Below are 16,829 nucleotides of genomic sequence, written 5' to 3' on the forward strand. Positions count from 1 at the left end.
GCAAAAAATCCATTTGCACTGTCTCTTGTTCCTCAGCTATGGAATTAGCTGCTTCCAGCTGCACTGGGCCCAGGAGGATACAAGAGGATGGACAAAAACTTGAAGTTACTCTGGTGCCATTCTGACTAAAGGCAGTGTCTGAGGTGTAGTGCTTCTTTTGAAAGAAAGGTATCAGCCATCAGAGCCCTTTTCGAACTGGAGTTTACATGGCACTTGTCTTTGTTACTTTTCTATTGCTCTGAACAGACACCATGGCCAAGGCAAGTTATATAAGAATGAGCTTAATGTGGCTTCTGTTTCAAAGGGTGGTTCATAACCAGCAGGCATGATGCAGGAGCAGGAGCCAGAAGCTAACATGCAACACAACCATGAAACAAGAGAGAAAGAAGTAATGCTAACTGACAATGACATGGGCTTCTGAAATGTCAAAGTCTACTTCCGTGATCCATTTCCTTCAACACACAAATCCTTTCCAAATAATTTCACTAGCTGGTAGCAAAGAAGTTAGTGAGTCAGTGAGTGTTTGGGTGACCATTCTCTTTCAGATGAGCACATTAGGGTTTTCTAGATTTAAGGAGAGATAGATGGATGTTGCTTTTCTGTGTCATTATCAGTACATTAGTGAATGGAAGATACTCCATTGGCTATAGATTTTACTAAGGAAGCCCAACTATTGTCAGTTAGTATTTATGTTCTAAAGAGAGTCATTGTTCTAAAAGACCCTGTGTGGTGCCTACTATGTTTTATGTTTCCTTATATTAGATGCTCCTTTATGGACTATATAGTCATTGCAGACCAGAGCCAGAGATATTCGAATTCTCATAGAAGCCTTTGCTCCAACTCATACTGAATTCTAAGGAAGAATTCTTACCTTGTCACTCATTTTCTTCAACTTCCTTCACAAATACCTGGAACTGATCTGTTGTTCTGCCTTGTGCTGGAAATTCTGTCTCTTTGTTTAGAGTAGAGCTGGTACAGTGGAGTTCATGCATTTCTTCTCAGAAGCAGTATTTCACAGATGGTCAAGATATATTTCCACAGCCCAGGCAGGAGTTCTGCATCCCTGTGTGCATTCTCTCCTCACTGATCTGGCCAAAGGGGCTGCCAAGCACAGGGGAACAGGAACAGTGCAGGCATTGGCAATGAATCCACTATCCCTCAAGGTGCCACAGTTAGGATCACAGATTTCCACTGCTTTTCTCAAATGCCATGGGTATTACTTATGGACATTCTATTCACATCTAATTTCCAACCCTCTGAAAACAGCCATCTTGTAATTGGACTCTTCCATTTTGTGGTGTTGTGGATGGAAACTAGTGTTCTAACCCCAGTCCATGCACATCTACATTGAACAAGATTTAACTGTACTGGGCAGATAAAAAAACAAACAAACCTGCATTTAAGATGAAGAGAAAATAGCTATTTTATGCATGAAATTTTAAGGGCAAGGGGTTTTGGTTTTGCTTATGGTGTGATGATACAGTATCTCCCATTCTAACACGCAGATGGGATTCCCTATCAGTAACTTAGAGGCTGTCCCGGCCACATTGCAAGCAGACAGTGGAGAGCAAACTATGGCTGTTTCTGTCCACAAGATAGATAAAGGTTGGTTTTTTCCTGAAGAGTATTACTGTCCTTCTGACTTTATTTTCCTGGCTTCCTTACTCATGGCAAATTTTCTTTCTGTGGTCTCTTGCACATCTCAGGTTTCTGGGCTGCCCTGACTTTCTATGCATTAGATTTCCAGGTCTCTTAGCAAACATTGTCAAAAAGTGACAATCCCAGGGGTATATATCCACAAAAAGGAGAATGGTAGAGTGGAGACCCCCTACCTGAATGGCTGGAGGATGTTGACAAGGAGAGACCCTTGAGGCCCTAGGAATCATCTTCCCCAAATGATTCCAGGGTGAAAAACACTGGTTTGGTGCCTCTGACTAAGGCTTTAAGAGTTATTTTTGTCTTTGAAGTCTAATAGTAGGTTATTGGTAATTATAGGAAAAAACGAAGTGGAAATAAAGGGTTTTAAAGTTTTTTTTCTTTCCAGTTTTAGTGTTATATTTTGAATTTCCTATTCTGTTGGATACAACCTCTGGGATATTGACCCTCATGATTACACAGAACAAGTCTCCCATGGGTCAAGAGCCTGTGATTTACACTGTTATGAACCCTTTAACTGGTAGATTTCAAATAGCCCGCAGAGAAGGGATGGAACCTGCTTTCTTGGCCTGCAGGACACCCTCTCCAAGAGATGGATTCACTTGAGGTCAATGAACCCAGGGGTCCAGTAGATCTCACTTCATTACTGCTTTTTTTTTGTTGTTAATCATTCCATTCCTTTACATCTTTTATCCAAGCATTGAGGAGAGTTCCTACATCCCAAGGCTACTGCAGGTCCATGCTCCCAATAGATGCAAAGTTTCCCTCTTCATCCATTCTTTTTCCTTTGCCATTAGGAGCTCGTTGTATCTTGTCCAATCTGTCTAATTCATTCATGAAATTTTCTATATATTTCATAAACATGAATTTATTACTTGCTCATTGTATTAACAAAGACTAACAATTTCAAATATCTAATTGTAGATGAGAGAGGAAATAACAAAGTACAAGAAGAAATGCCTGTCTCCAGTTCACGGACATGAGAAGGGAGAGTCCATTTCACGCCAAAATTGGTTTGAAACATAGAAAAGGAATGTTGCATCCAGAAATTGGGCAGAGTATCCGCCAGAAAGATTTTGCTGAAAGGACTTTGATATAGCTGTCTCTTGTGAGGCTATGCCAGTGCCTGGCAAACACAGAAGTGGATGCTCACAGTCAGCTATTGGATTGAACACAGGGCCCCCAATAGAGGAGCTAGAGAAAGTACCAAAGGAGCTGAAGGGGTCTGTAACCCTATAGGTGGAACAACAATATGAACTAACCAGCACCCCCAGAGCTCATGTCTCTAGCTGCATATGTAGCAGAAGATGGTTTAGTCAGCCATCCTTGGGAAGAGAGGCCCCTTGATCTTGCAAACTTTATATACCCCAGTACAGGGGAACACCAGGACCAAGAAGGGGTAGTGGGTGGGTAGGGGAGCAGGGGGGGAGGTTATAGGGGACTTTGGGGATAGCATTGAAATGTAAATGAAGTAAATACCTAATAAAAATTGAAAATAAAGAAATTGGGCAGAGCTAGAGATAGTATACATGTGGAATAGCGCTTTGTGATGGAGACATGCTGGCTAAGCACACAGACCTGTAATATCCACATAGACATACAAAAGCCACCAGCTGTACATAGGTGGCTAGATAAGGGTAGATATGGGTAGAGACAAAGGCCAAGTGTGTCTAGTAATGTAAAGCCTACAGGAGGCATTTATTTACAGATGTTCTATGTGTGAGAGTCCTGAAAGTTTTCTCTTTACTTCTCCTTGCCCCTCTACCCCCATCTCTACTTGTTTCCCCCCTCGCTGTGTGGTGTGTGCATGTGTGTGTGTGTCTGTGTGTCTGTGTGTATACATGTATTCATCTTATAATTTGATAACAAAGAAAGATTGCTTTGAGTATGTTAAGCAGTAGACATCTATAAAAAGTCATTTAAAAATGTTGACAGCTGAATGGTTAAAGATACTTGCTGACCAGCTTGATGACTGGAGTTAAATTCTAGGCATCTACATGCTAGAAGGACAGGACTCACATCCTCACATGTGCATATACACAGATACTAAAACATGCAAACAGGAAAGAGCAATATTCTATAGGAAATCCAATTGATTGATTTAATGAAGACCCATTAGCACAGGAAGGGCTCAACAGCACCCTTTTGTATGAACACTGGAGACGTCATTATAAAGATTACTGGGCTACACTAAAGAGTCACAGTGGAATAAATCATGGGCTACCAGAGCTGTCTCACACCCCAGAAAATCATGCCATCCCTGCCTTCTTGGGCATATCTTTATCTATGACTATGCCTGTTGTTGGTGTGCTAGGTTCAGGAGCAGTGTCTTACTTTTGTAAGGCATGGAGCTTCCGAGAAACAGACCACAAATTTCAGTTGTGCAAAGACCCTCCCTTCACATATCTGAGCACACAGACACAGGTAGATCAGCTCCAAAGGTAGCCTCATGTAAGCCTTATTTAGAGGGTTCCTAGCTGACTTTGGTTTTGTCCCTTATTCAAAGTTGATTAGCAACTGTAGCAGCATTAGTTCATGACAGAAACTGCATTGGTAACCAACCAGTCTCTTCTCTCTCAAAATGTGGTGCAGTGCCTAATTAAACACAAATACGTCTAGTTCGTTGTTTGGGGATCAGTAAGTATTACCTGAAAAAGTATCAAAAAAATCTCGCTTCTAAGCACTAAGAAGATGAGGGCATCAGAAGGTGAAGAGCTAAATCCATGCTAGAAATAAGAATCCTTAGAAACTCACCCTGCAAAAGGCAGAAATTAAGTATCCATAAAAGAGGAAGGGTTGGTAATATTAGAACAGCCACAGACTAGACATATATTGATTTGATCTCAGTTTTGATAATTACAGAGCAAGGCAAGTGTACATTTGATGGATTATTGGAAATAAGAGAAGCCATATTTTTTTATTTACAAAGAACCACACAAATATACACAGAAATATTGTATCTACAGAATTACAGACAGAAAACCAAAGCAGTACCTGGACTTCTGAAAGTTGATAGATGATGAAATAAGTAGGGGAGGGTATAAGCTACTTAAAAATTTACATTCCTCTTCATTCAATATTCAAATTGATCACTTCTCTGTTAGATTAATAATAAATTCAAGAGAATTCCCTAAACAAGATGGCAAAGAAAGCAAAAGTTAGGAAAAATATCAGTGAATAAAGACAAATCAGAAAAACAGCAAGGAAACAAATTACTCCACCAATATATGTATAACAAAAAAACCCACATTATTTAGTGGTCAGAGAGGGTTGAAGATATTCCATGTGCTTTGACTATACCTTCTAGGTAATTATAATGGAGACTATTTCTCTCCAATGTTGCCTGTCATCATCTGGATTAAATGATGGTAATAAAGGTGATGAGAATGTTAGTGGTTATTTCTGGTAATAGATAATCATTCATTTTATTTATTTGGATTTCCCTACTTTTAGTGTACTTACATTCAGATGATTGCACTGAAAGTCTAGAAATCAGGAAAGGCATGAGGCAGGGGCCTTACGCTGCGTTACAAATCATTGCAACTTCTATCAGTGCTGGGGCCACTCACTCTACGACAGTTTTAGTTCATGAGAATGTAGGTATTTTCATATCTGCCTATGAGATGGATTCTATATTTGAGTATGATTATCTCTCCCTTTGTTCCTTTCTATCTCACTGTATCTCTCACATAGAGAGACACACATACCCAGTCATTGTCTTATGTGTTTCAAAGCATTTTCCAATGAAGAGACTTGATCATCATTGGCTGTACTAGGAAAAATATTGACAAATTCATCCCAGCCTTTTGGTTCTTTGGCACATTGAGAGTAAGAAGGGGGTGAAACTGGCAGCAGATTAGACTAGCAACCTGGATGTAGAAAGGCTTATGTGTGTGTATATGGGGGGATGCCATCTTCATGGCATCTTGGCTGGCTCTACTTACTCCTCATTGTCTGGGGTGGGCCTCAAGGAGTAGGTGAGCAGCTGTGCCCTGAGATTACAGCCAGATGGAGCTGGATCATAAACAGAGCAGGTGCATCTCTCTCAGCAGCACAGCTTCAGCCAGGGCTTGCTTTCCTGAGAGTCTGGAAGGTCTGACCTGGATGTGCTCTATTATTATTTTTTCTAGAAGTCTTCCCAATGAGCTCCACCCACTGTGGCTGCTGGGCAGCCATTTCCCTGCTTGTCCTGTTTGTTGTTGTTGTTGTTGTTTTGTTTTTGTTTTTGTTTTTGTTTTCCCTGGCTGCTTCTCTTTATTCAGCTTGAGACAACTTTGGAATCTCAGAACCTATGAATTCACACTGTCCCTTGGGATGGGTTACCAGGAAAATTCCCTTCCTAATTCCTGTGCAGTTACTAACTGAGTCCTCTGGGTAGGTCTGTTGTGTACATCAACTCTATGAGAACACACATTCAGGAGAACACAAAGGGCTGAAAGGAGAAGGGGAGAAATGAAGATGGTGTCTCTGTTTTAATCACCTTCTATATTTGGTCTCTTACAACCTTCTCCCCACTTCAGATAAAGCAGTTTTCTAGAGCTCTGCCTTCAGGGATGCTCTCAATACCCACTGCTTGCAAGTACAAAATGATTGCCCTTTGTGAGGTGTTCAAAGTAGCAGTAGCAAAGTGTTGGCACCTTAAGAGACATCCTCTACTTCCTTTTGCAGGATCAGGCAGGCAAGGGGCATGCTGAGCATTTTGCTGAAGTGGGGTCATCTGTGTCTACCTTTACACTGGATGTAAACGTTTGAAATCCTTGAGTCTGTCCAAAGTGAACTTAGTATTTAAAGAGACTAGAGACACAAGAGTGGTTAAGGAGTCCTGCGCACTGTGGCTCAAGGTCCCGGACCTGCCAGGATGGTCTATTTCATCTGTGTAGTCTCAGTCCAGCAATATGCCCACAGTGTTCTCTAACCATAACACTCAGTGGCTTGCCTCAGCCCTTCCCTCCACATACCACAATATAACACTTGTTATTCAGAAGAATGATGGTGAATCATGCAGAGGTGGTGACAGAGGGAGGCAGTACTGCCTCAGTTACTGCCATTCTCCATAGTTGGGGATGCTGAGAACAAAAGGATGCTGCAGAACCCAATCTTTCAGACAGCTGAATGCTATGTACTAAAGTATAAGAAACCCCAATTTTATTCTAAACTGCTCCAAAAGTAAACATTGTCTTTCATTTTCAGTCAGATGTAATGTTTTTTGTTTGTTTGTTTGTTTTATTTTTTTCTTCTGAGTAAATACATGAAGGAAAAGATAGCTTGCCATTCTTTGGATGACCAAGGGCCCTGCTGGGCAAGGATCATTGTGGTACAGAGAAGCCTGCTGAGAGATGGAGATGCACTGTGAGTTTCTCCTGTGGGCCTCCTCTGGGACTCGGCTCATTCCTTCAGTGTTTGTTGATGTCACTGAGCTGTAATCAGAAGGACACTGCTTTCATGTAAGGAGCTTCAGGACATGGAGCAGGACAGGACATTCTTAACATCCAAACAAAGGTCAGCGGCAGATCTGGGAAGTAGTTTCATTACTGTGTGTGCTAGCTTTACAGGAGTCTAGATGCCCATAGGCCTAATTCAAATCCCTGTTTTATTTTCAAAGGGTGTGTGTCTCTAAACCCTTCAAGGTTGGCATAGAATTGATTCATATAATTATGGAAGACCATCCTATCTTTGAGCCCTTTGTACATTATATTCTATAATTCTATTAATTGTTTAATAGAGATGATTATTTGGTGAGGGATAACACATTTATAAGCAATCACCAGTCATACTCAACAAGTACTCTTGTTTGGTAATTGGAAAATACTTGGCTAGAATAACATATACTCTTGTTGCATTTTTTTCTTTCTCTTTCTCTGTTTCTCTGTGCCTTCCTCTTCTTCCTTTCCCCTCTTGTTGAAGAGCTCCTCTTCTTGGTGTTAAGTCTCCAAGGATTTTGCCTTCTGATTTGCTGTCTAGAGATTCAGGAATCTGGAGGCTGTTAATTTCTTCCTTCCCTTTGTCTGCAGCACTGGATATAATAGATGGGTGATGGAGATTTTGTTGGCCACTTGAAAAAAAAAAACAGGCTTTTTCCAAAACATATAATAAGGAATTTGTCCCTTAAGATCATGATGGAAGCCATGTTTACAATATGAAATGTTGTGCCACTTTCCTAGAGAGCACAAGCCCCCTTGATCACGTATCTTTCCTGCTGAACTCATATGAAGAGGAGGAACCATTCAGCCATAATATCTCGTGGTAGGGTGGGACAGTTATATAATAGGAGACTTCAGCCAGATTGAATTTAATTCCTGTGTGCTTTTGGTTTGGATAAGTTGTTAAAGAGGATCTTATAGGAGTTTTATTCTTCTAAATACTTATCAGAGGTATTACTTAGAATAGAGATGAAGGATCATACCTTCTTCAAGTTTCATCCCAGGTCAAAGTCAGCAAGCGCTCACATGAGGTTTTAATCCTCATCGTCTGAAGCTCATGCTTGCATGTCTAGATGGTTCTTGCCCTCTGTTCCTATTCATCAATTGTTTGCTAATTCAGAATTTGAGCTCAGAAAAAAAAGACGAGTTTGCAATAGATCTAACTTGACCTAAAGAGGGCTTCCATTTGAACCATAAGATCCAGAAGCCTCATTTGTTGGAAGGGATGTTGTCTAGATTTATTGCAAGTTATTTTCTTAGGACTTTGGAATCAAATCATTTTCACGTTCTAACTAGTCTCCCATTGATGTATAAATTTTGACTTATTTGTGGGCTTTCAGGGAGACTAATGCTTGCCCTTGGACCAGTAAGTTATCATTCAACCCAGTTTTCCCATCATAAATTAGCAGGTGTGCCTTACCAAGTCATGACATTGAGCCTGAACAGATTTTTCCTATTATTAAATAGAAATGATATATATGACATTGGACTCGTGTGTGTTGTATGAAGAAGTGTAGCAGATATTCATGGCTCCTATTGCTGCTGTACTATTTATCAACTTACTGGTTTCTAGGAAAATCTCTTTTACTAGCTAACTTCAATGAAAAATCATGACTTTGTGTCTCACATATGATTCTGTGTGATGTTAAGGCACAACTATAAAATGTAAGTGTATGGCATGACAGGCTCCTTTTAGATGACTCAGAAAGAACATAATTAATGCAAATATTTTTTAATTTAATTTAATTTAATTTTTATTTGATATTTTCTTTATTTACATTTCAAATGCTATCCCGAAAGTTCCCCATACCCTCCCCCTGCCCTTGCTCCCCTACCCAATCACTCCCACTTCTTGGCCCTGGCCTTTCCCTGTGCTGGGTCATATAATGTAATGCAAATATTTTTAACTGAAGTACATTGCTACAGAAAGATTGATAGTGATATATATATATATATATATATATATATATATATATGCAATGTTAATAAATTAGCTTGATTGTCTCAGACTTGTAAAGAGCATGTGTAGAAAATTGTATGTGTAGAAAATTGTTGCAACATAGGTCTGGGGAAGAGGCAAGTGTGGAGAGGTATCTGAATGGGTATTTAAAGGGAAATATTTGTCTCATGTGAATGGTAAGTAAAGGATGATGCCAGGTATATAAGATTTCTATAACTATGCATTTAGAAGGATCTGTTCTGTAGCTACTAGCTGACTTATTTTCCCAGCCACACCTGTCATTATCTAATATGTTCATCAACAAAATGGCCATGGTGGCAAGGATGCAGAGAATACATAGGTACAGCGACATGTGCTCCAACTCACAAAGCTGACCTGGCTAGAGTCACTGCTGAGTGGCCAATCTGCTCGCAGCAGAGAGCAACTCTGACATGGCACCAGTCCCCAGAGTGAGCAGCCAGCTACCCGGAGGCAGGTTGATTGCATTGGCCTGCTTCCACCTTGGAAACGAGAGTTCATTGTTCTTATTGCAAAAGACACTGCCTGTATGGATTACCCCTGTATGACACACAGCTTCCAAAACAAATTATAAACATCAACCACAGAAGTCATATATTTGATACATTTTGATGACTCTGGTTTAGAGATATGAGGTTACTTATAACTATAAACAAGGAAATACAAGATTTACTATTTTATGTTGAAATGTATGAACTATCAGAAGGTTCAAATTTCATAATGGGGGAGGAAATCTCTGGAATGTAAAAATAACTACACAGTACTTGCAAATAACCACAAAGTCATATTGCTTCACATTCTTTCCCTCTTGATATTTCCATGGATATCCTGGATGGCAGAGGAATTTGCTTTGGAATGTTGCCAGTTATGACAGCAGAGAAGAGGCCTCATGGGGTCTTACACTTTTCACTACCCATGGCATGCACAGGAAGTTTAAAGCATCCAGAGCCAGAACACTGTGATCGCATTGAGAACGTCAGAGATGAAGGAAGGTAATATCTGGTAGAGTTCTTCCACCTCAACACTAAAGAGTGGTTTCTCTTTTTGAGGGAAGAAACAACAGATGCAACAACAATATGAACCAACCAGTACCCGCAGAGCTCCCAGGGACTAAAACACCAACCAGAGAGTACGCAAGGAGGGACTCAAGGCTTCAGCTGTATATGTAGCAGAGGATAGACTTATGGGACATCAATGAGAGGAGAGGCCTTGTGAAGGCTCAATGCCCCAGGGTAGGGGAATGCAAGGAAGCAGGAGTGGGTGGGTTAGTGAGCAGGAGGAGGGGAGAATGGGATAAGGGAGTTTTTGGAGGGGAAATGAGGAAAGGGGATAAAATTTGAAATGTAAATGAAGAAAATATCTAATAAAAATGAAAAAAAGAAGACAAAAGAAAGAAATTGGGGCCACTTAGTGTAGGTGAAGATGGTCAGATCCACAGTCCTGAGGCAGTCTCAGCTCCTTGGTACAATATAGTAATCTGGGCTCCTATCATCCTGATCAGTGAAATTATGCGTACTTTGAGAAGGCTCTATGTTATGTATCACATTTTAGAATTATTTCATGCCACATCCTACAATATTGCTATTTCCTGTGAGAAGAAACAGTGTCTTCAGCTATTTATTTAGAAAAGACATTGATAGTGGAGACAAAATGGAGCTGTCATTTGCTTGGCTTGGATTCCTTACAATCTCTATACCATGCTTAGTCCACGGGAAACAAGGAAGTAAGTATAGCTTTGGTGGAGAACATCCTCACATATAAGCATGGCTGTTGGCTGTTCCCAGCAGCTCTGAAGATAGTGTTGGGGTGACATGCCTTCCTGCATAAGATTGTTTTGAACAATATTAGAAATCAGTGGCATTCAGGCCAAATTAAATCTAATTTACTCTACAAATTGCCAAACTATCAGTCCTATTAAATCTGTTTATTAAAAGGCAGGAGAGCCAGCCTGGGTCACAAGCTGTGGCTGGGATAATAAGACAACGAAGAAGCCCGCTAATGTAGATAAATCATGTTTGATTTGCAGGATAGCCATAGCCAATGGAAGGGCTTTCACCTCCCCTCTCCTGTCATCGGAGGTGTCTGCAAGCTAGTTGAAATGTCCCTAGAGTCAGGCTGTCCTGATTGATTCCCATGACACTGGAAAGCTCATGTCATTGTCCCTAACCTGAGGTCATTAATAAAACTAACTTTATTTGTCTCTAGTTATCCATTCTACAAAGTGCTACTTAAGCAGGTCTTCATGATTTATGGATGAGTGGGATCAGTGAGGTAGAGTGTCGCAACAGGATGGGGACAGTGGCAGAGGGCTGGGAGGAAGGGACTGGATAATCTATGAATGCTGAAGTATAAGCAACAAGGTAAAAATATAACTTCACAGGCAAGTAATTAGGAGGTGCCCTTAAAAGTTGAGGCTTTTATATTTGAACTCACATCTTGATGTTTGATGCACATAGAAGACAAAGGCAGTGTAAATAAAGGCTTTATGTTTAGAAACTCTAAGCCTTAATTTTAAGTTTTTACTAGCTTGTATGTCCTCTCTAAGGATATGCACCTCAAGTTCGATCTCTCATTGAAAGTCCAACCTCATTGGAAGTCTACTCTCCTCTTGAGAAGCTCCCATCTGATACTTTAGTTCATTTTTTTTCGAACTGATGCCGTGGTATTAACAGCATATGAATTGAGTATAGCAACACACTTCACCATATCACACTTTAATGAGCTGTTCTTAAACATTTTCTTGAAAAGTTCAAAATAAAATACATGACTCAGTGCTTTTCTCAAGACCCTCATCTGTGATTGCCCCAAAGTTCTCCCTCAATAATTTTCGAAGGGTATTTTGTTCCTGAAGAGAAGAGATCTCAGTAGAGATGGGAGTTGCAGTGGTATAGGGACTGGCTTGCAGAAGCAGGGCACTTTGAATTCCTCTTTCTGGGGCCAGGAACTTCAACATATTAGATGTGTAAGCAGACAGGGTATGTTGAAGCTTCCGGATTGGGATTTCCAAACTAGAAGTGTTTTCTGTGTTGAAATGCATTTTGAAGACATAGTTTACAGAACTATATCAATGCCTTCTGCTTTTTTCTAGCACCCTACCACCTCAACTTTACAATAGTTTTCCTAATCTAGAAGGGGGAGATGATTGAAAGTGTGAAGACTCTATTGAACGTAGGAGTCTCACACCCCACATGCTAACCTGTGGAATAAACTTTTGGGCTATGGTCATCAGTTAGCACAATCCAGTGCTGGGTCTTGGAAACCTCCTAAGAAGTACTGAGGTTGGAGCAGGAAGAGATGGAAATAGCTCACAGTAATCCAAGAGCTTTATTAGACTATAATTAGGAGTGATGGGAGAAAGCCGAGTGAAGGGAAATTTAAGCTGAATTGCAGGAAAAAAACGAGTCTCTCACAATGAAGAGTATTCAACTGTGGAGGAGGATGACAGAGACAGAGCAGGGGCAGTCACTCATAATTTCTTTATTGGTAATTTGGTCTCTATATTTCGATGAAACACGTATCTGGGAAGCATGCCAAGCCATGCAAGGGATGCCCTTTAACCAGAATTCAGGGTGATAGCACTAATGGCTCAGAGAGGAAAATGAGATCATCTCAAGAACCAGCTGAGAATGAGAAGTCAAAAGAACAAGATGTTCTTGTAGGTTTGTGTCCAGGTGCCACGAGCATCATTTCTGATATTCAGAGCTGAGAGCCCAAGCCATCAGAGCAGAAACTAGCCATCTTTCTCACCAATATTTCTACAGGGTATCTCTCACTGTTTCCCACTGCAAATCATTCTGAGTTCTCAGAAATCAAGAGTCTATGCAATGAGAATTTAAGATGCCTCTCTATCCCATGCAATATATTCATTTACACACACACACACACACACACACACACACACACACACACACACACAAAACAGTAATGATAAAAATGAGCCAAAACATAAACAGACTTCTCTGCATCACTATGGTTCTTAAAACTTATTTAGGAAAACCAACCTTTGTTGCTTCTGAGCTAGTGTCTTAAATAGCAGCTTATTTTTCTTTAGTCTCTCAACCCAGGTGGATCTTTGAAGGCTATTTATATGTCTTCTCACTTTAGTCTTTCCAAGGACTTTACAATCTGTTCTCAAGTAACCACTGCAGCCATTTGTAAGCTAATCATCTTCTACTTTGCTTTTCTGACACGCTCAGAGTTCTTCTCAACATATATGTATGAAACATGCAACAAAGTACCCGCATTTCCAACATATGTAGATACACCTATACAATAAAAGGGCATGATTTTTATTTGTTTGGTTTTTAATAGCCCAAGAATCTAGTGTTTCTGAGGACATATTTTTTAAAACATGCTGTTTTTATTTTTAAACTCAGTCTTCTTATTGTTCTTCAAGCTCGTTTCCCACCTCTGCTAAAATAGCATATGCACAGTGATCCTATTCTTGTCCTACCTAGAATCTTTCCTCTCTCAAGCCACTGAGCCACAAATCCAGATATCCTATAAAGTCTGAAGAGTCACACTTCTCACCCAAACTCTCCCTTGCAGAGGGGATTTCACCTTTCTGAAGCCTGTTGAGTGGTCCAAGACTGGCTTGTGCATCTGCCTTCTGCAGAGGCCTTTGCAATTTTTGCCTTGCTCCCTGATTCAGAGGTACTTTACTAATCTGAAGATTGTATTTCACATAGCTTCACACTCCCTGGAGCACAAGAAGGGTCTATCCTACCCATTTGGGTGATCTTTTTAGTGGGAAATTTAACAACCAGAAGATGGATCTTTCCACTGCATCCTTCATACACTTATCCTCCGCTTGACCTTTCCTTCAGGGTTGCTCTAGTCATCTAATCCCATTAGGAAGGCTCATTGTCAGCTCTCCACTGTCATTGACAAGCTCTCCTGGTCTACCTCATCTGTTTTTTCCACCTCTCTACTAGGCCAGCTAGTGCTTCCATTTCTCATGACTGGCTCCCAAAGCCATCCAAAACCTGACTTCTCTAAAATCCTCTCTGGGCATCAAGCTTCATGCTTCCCCACTCACATATTTTATCCTTTAAAAATAATAGTTTGGCTGCTATAAGCCAGACATTAGTTGAACGATACAAAGAATATGATACAATGAATGGCTGCACCCTGGGGTAGAATCTGATGAGGCCCATCAGTTTGGGAAGTTGGGCAAGTGTAGAGCACCTGTTCCTTGAAGACTCATTTGCTTCATCTGTAAAATGGGAGCAATGCTGAAAAGGTTTCACAGAATTACATGAAGATCCAATGGGTTGATACATAGAAGGCACATAGGTCAGTGAGAGGTGCAAATGGTGGCATATGTGTGTTGATGGTTATCAATATTATCAAAACATTTCTTGTTCTCTATCTTCTCTTGCAAGAGCATGGTAGAATCCTGTAATTTTCCAATTCATAGCAAATGCATTCAATTAAAGTAATTTATTTTAAAAAATGTCTACTATGCACCTTCGGGGTATAAGGATAGTCATAAAGACAAGAAGAGAGCAAAGAAAACATTGTTCCTTTATTACATTAAGGAACTTGTTTTATTTGGTCGAAGATAAATGATAAATAAATACATATAATTGCATTTTGTATAGTATACAAAGTCATGTAGATTACTGCAGTACTGTATTGATTAGCCAATATATACACAGTATATGGGACTATATAACATATAATGGTACAAGCACTCATATATTATATACAAAAGAATACAGGGGTGAAAAATGAAGCTAACGTGTCTATTTTGCAAAGGGCCGTTAAGAAATGGCTCTCTGCTAAGAAGCAGAGCTAGCTTGCTTTGGCTTTTTCTTACAGGCTTTTGACTTCACTTAGTGATATTTTCTCTGACATACACATGATCTCTTTTTTGTAAATTTGACACAAAAAATATATACAAAGAAGGAACCTTGTGGATATCTGAGAGGAGGAAGGGTGTTCCAGGAAGAAATAAACAGAAGAACAAAAATTGCAAATTGCAACGATTGCAAAGTATTTTGCTCTGTTATCTGTAAGAATTCAGTGTAAAGCAAGCATGTGAGATCTGAGGAAGAAGATGGGAAGCAGGAAAGTTAGCGTCTGGTGGCATGCTAGGCTAGGTGATCACATTGCAGTTATGGAGCAGAGCATCCCAGCCTTGGTGGTTCAACTGGGAGCCACTGTCATCACTGTATACAAGGTTTCATTAACAGAGGAGCAAAGGTCACATACCTGATGTCTTGTCCTACATCTTTTATTTAGAAACCTGATGATCTTTGTGGTCCTTGTCTTAAGACAATCATCTCTTTCTAAGTGGATTCTTATATACCAGTAAACAACATGGGCCTTCTCATGGCCATCTTCCATGCTGACCAGTGGGTTTCTGGAGTCAGGTGATCATGTCTACATTGTAGCCTTGGTTGAGAGTTGTTGTGTTAGTCCTCACAGTACCGCCGATTTCAAGTTGCCAGTGGTTTAGAAGCCAAAGTGCGACGTTGCCAAAAACTTATCTGACAGTGATGCTGCTTTGGTCCTCACCATCGGTCACAGATTTTCCTCATTCAGAAGAATTCTATTCCCATGAATAATATTCTTGCACGTTTTTCAGCTAAATTTTTATCTGTTCTGTCTGGGCTGCAGTTTTTACCTGTTGATAACCCCTTTCCCATAAAAACTACCTGGTTTGTAAATGAATGTGTATTTCTGGTTTTAGCATGTTCACAATGAGAAATCAGGGGCTATTTTAAAAATTTCAAAGACCTCTTATTTGTGTTGTTCAACCCAGAAATGTTCTCAAATAAATGTTGTGTGATTCTTATGTATGAAATCAATCTTATTCTGTTAGAAAAGACAAATCTGTATTTATTTGCTGTTTAGATAAATCTGTATTTGGGATATGTTATGCTGGCTGTGACACATTTATATTCCTAGATACATATGTTCTACTGTAGAAGGTCTTTTTGGTGTCAATGGTATCTTACAAGTTTTAACAAGATATGTTGCAGTAATATCATTCCAAACACACACAAACACACACACACACACACACACACACGAATAAAAACATAAAGAGCATAGATATACAGTTATTCACACATACATAGTACATATAGACACATACACACAAAACATACACAACATATATAAAAACTCATCTAAACAAACAGAAATTCACACAGCATACACAGACAAATATAATAATATTATACACAGCATGCACATACACAAACATATACACCATTCAGAAACATATACAACATGTAGAGAAAACACACTCAAATATATTCAGTACATACAAACATGAGCATTTACAGCATACATACACACACACACACACACACACATGCACACACACACACAAACATACAGAGCATAGAATGGACACATACACACATATAAAACACGCTCACAAATACACACCATTTTCTTTCTCCTGCAGATATGAAGTAATTTTTTTTTTTTTACTATTTTGTTGTTCAACTTGCTCCACATGTCTTTAATATGTACTAGAAAGTTATTCTTACCCACATTTTATTCTATATGTGCAGAGTTTGAAATATTCATTCTACATTCTCACAGTTTATCCAGAGACCTTCCTAGATACAAATCATTAAGCACATAGTCTGTGTTTCAATTCCTGGTTAAAATAATTTTGTTAAAATTTTGGTACTGTTCTATAAATACTGCACGCTAACCGATTGCGCCACTGTAAAATCAAGAATTGACAAATGGAACCTCATAAAATTGCAAAGGTTCTGTAAGGCAAAAGACACTGTAAACAAGACAAAAAG

Source organism: Mus pahari, chromosome 15 (assembly GCF_900095145.1).
Source record: "Mus pahari chromosome 15, PAHARI_EIJ_v1.1, whole genome shotgun sequence".
In the NCBI taxonomy this organism is placed as follows: Eukaryota; Metazoa; Chordata; class Mammalia; order Rodentia; family Muridae; genus Mus; species Mus pahari.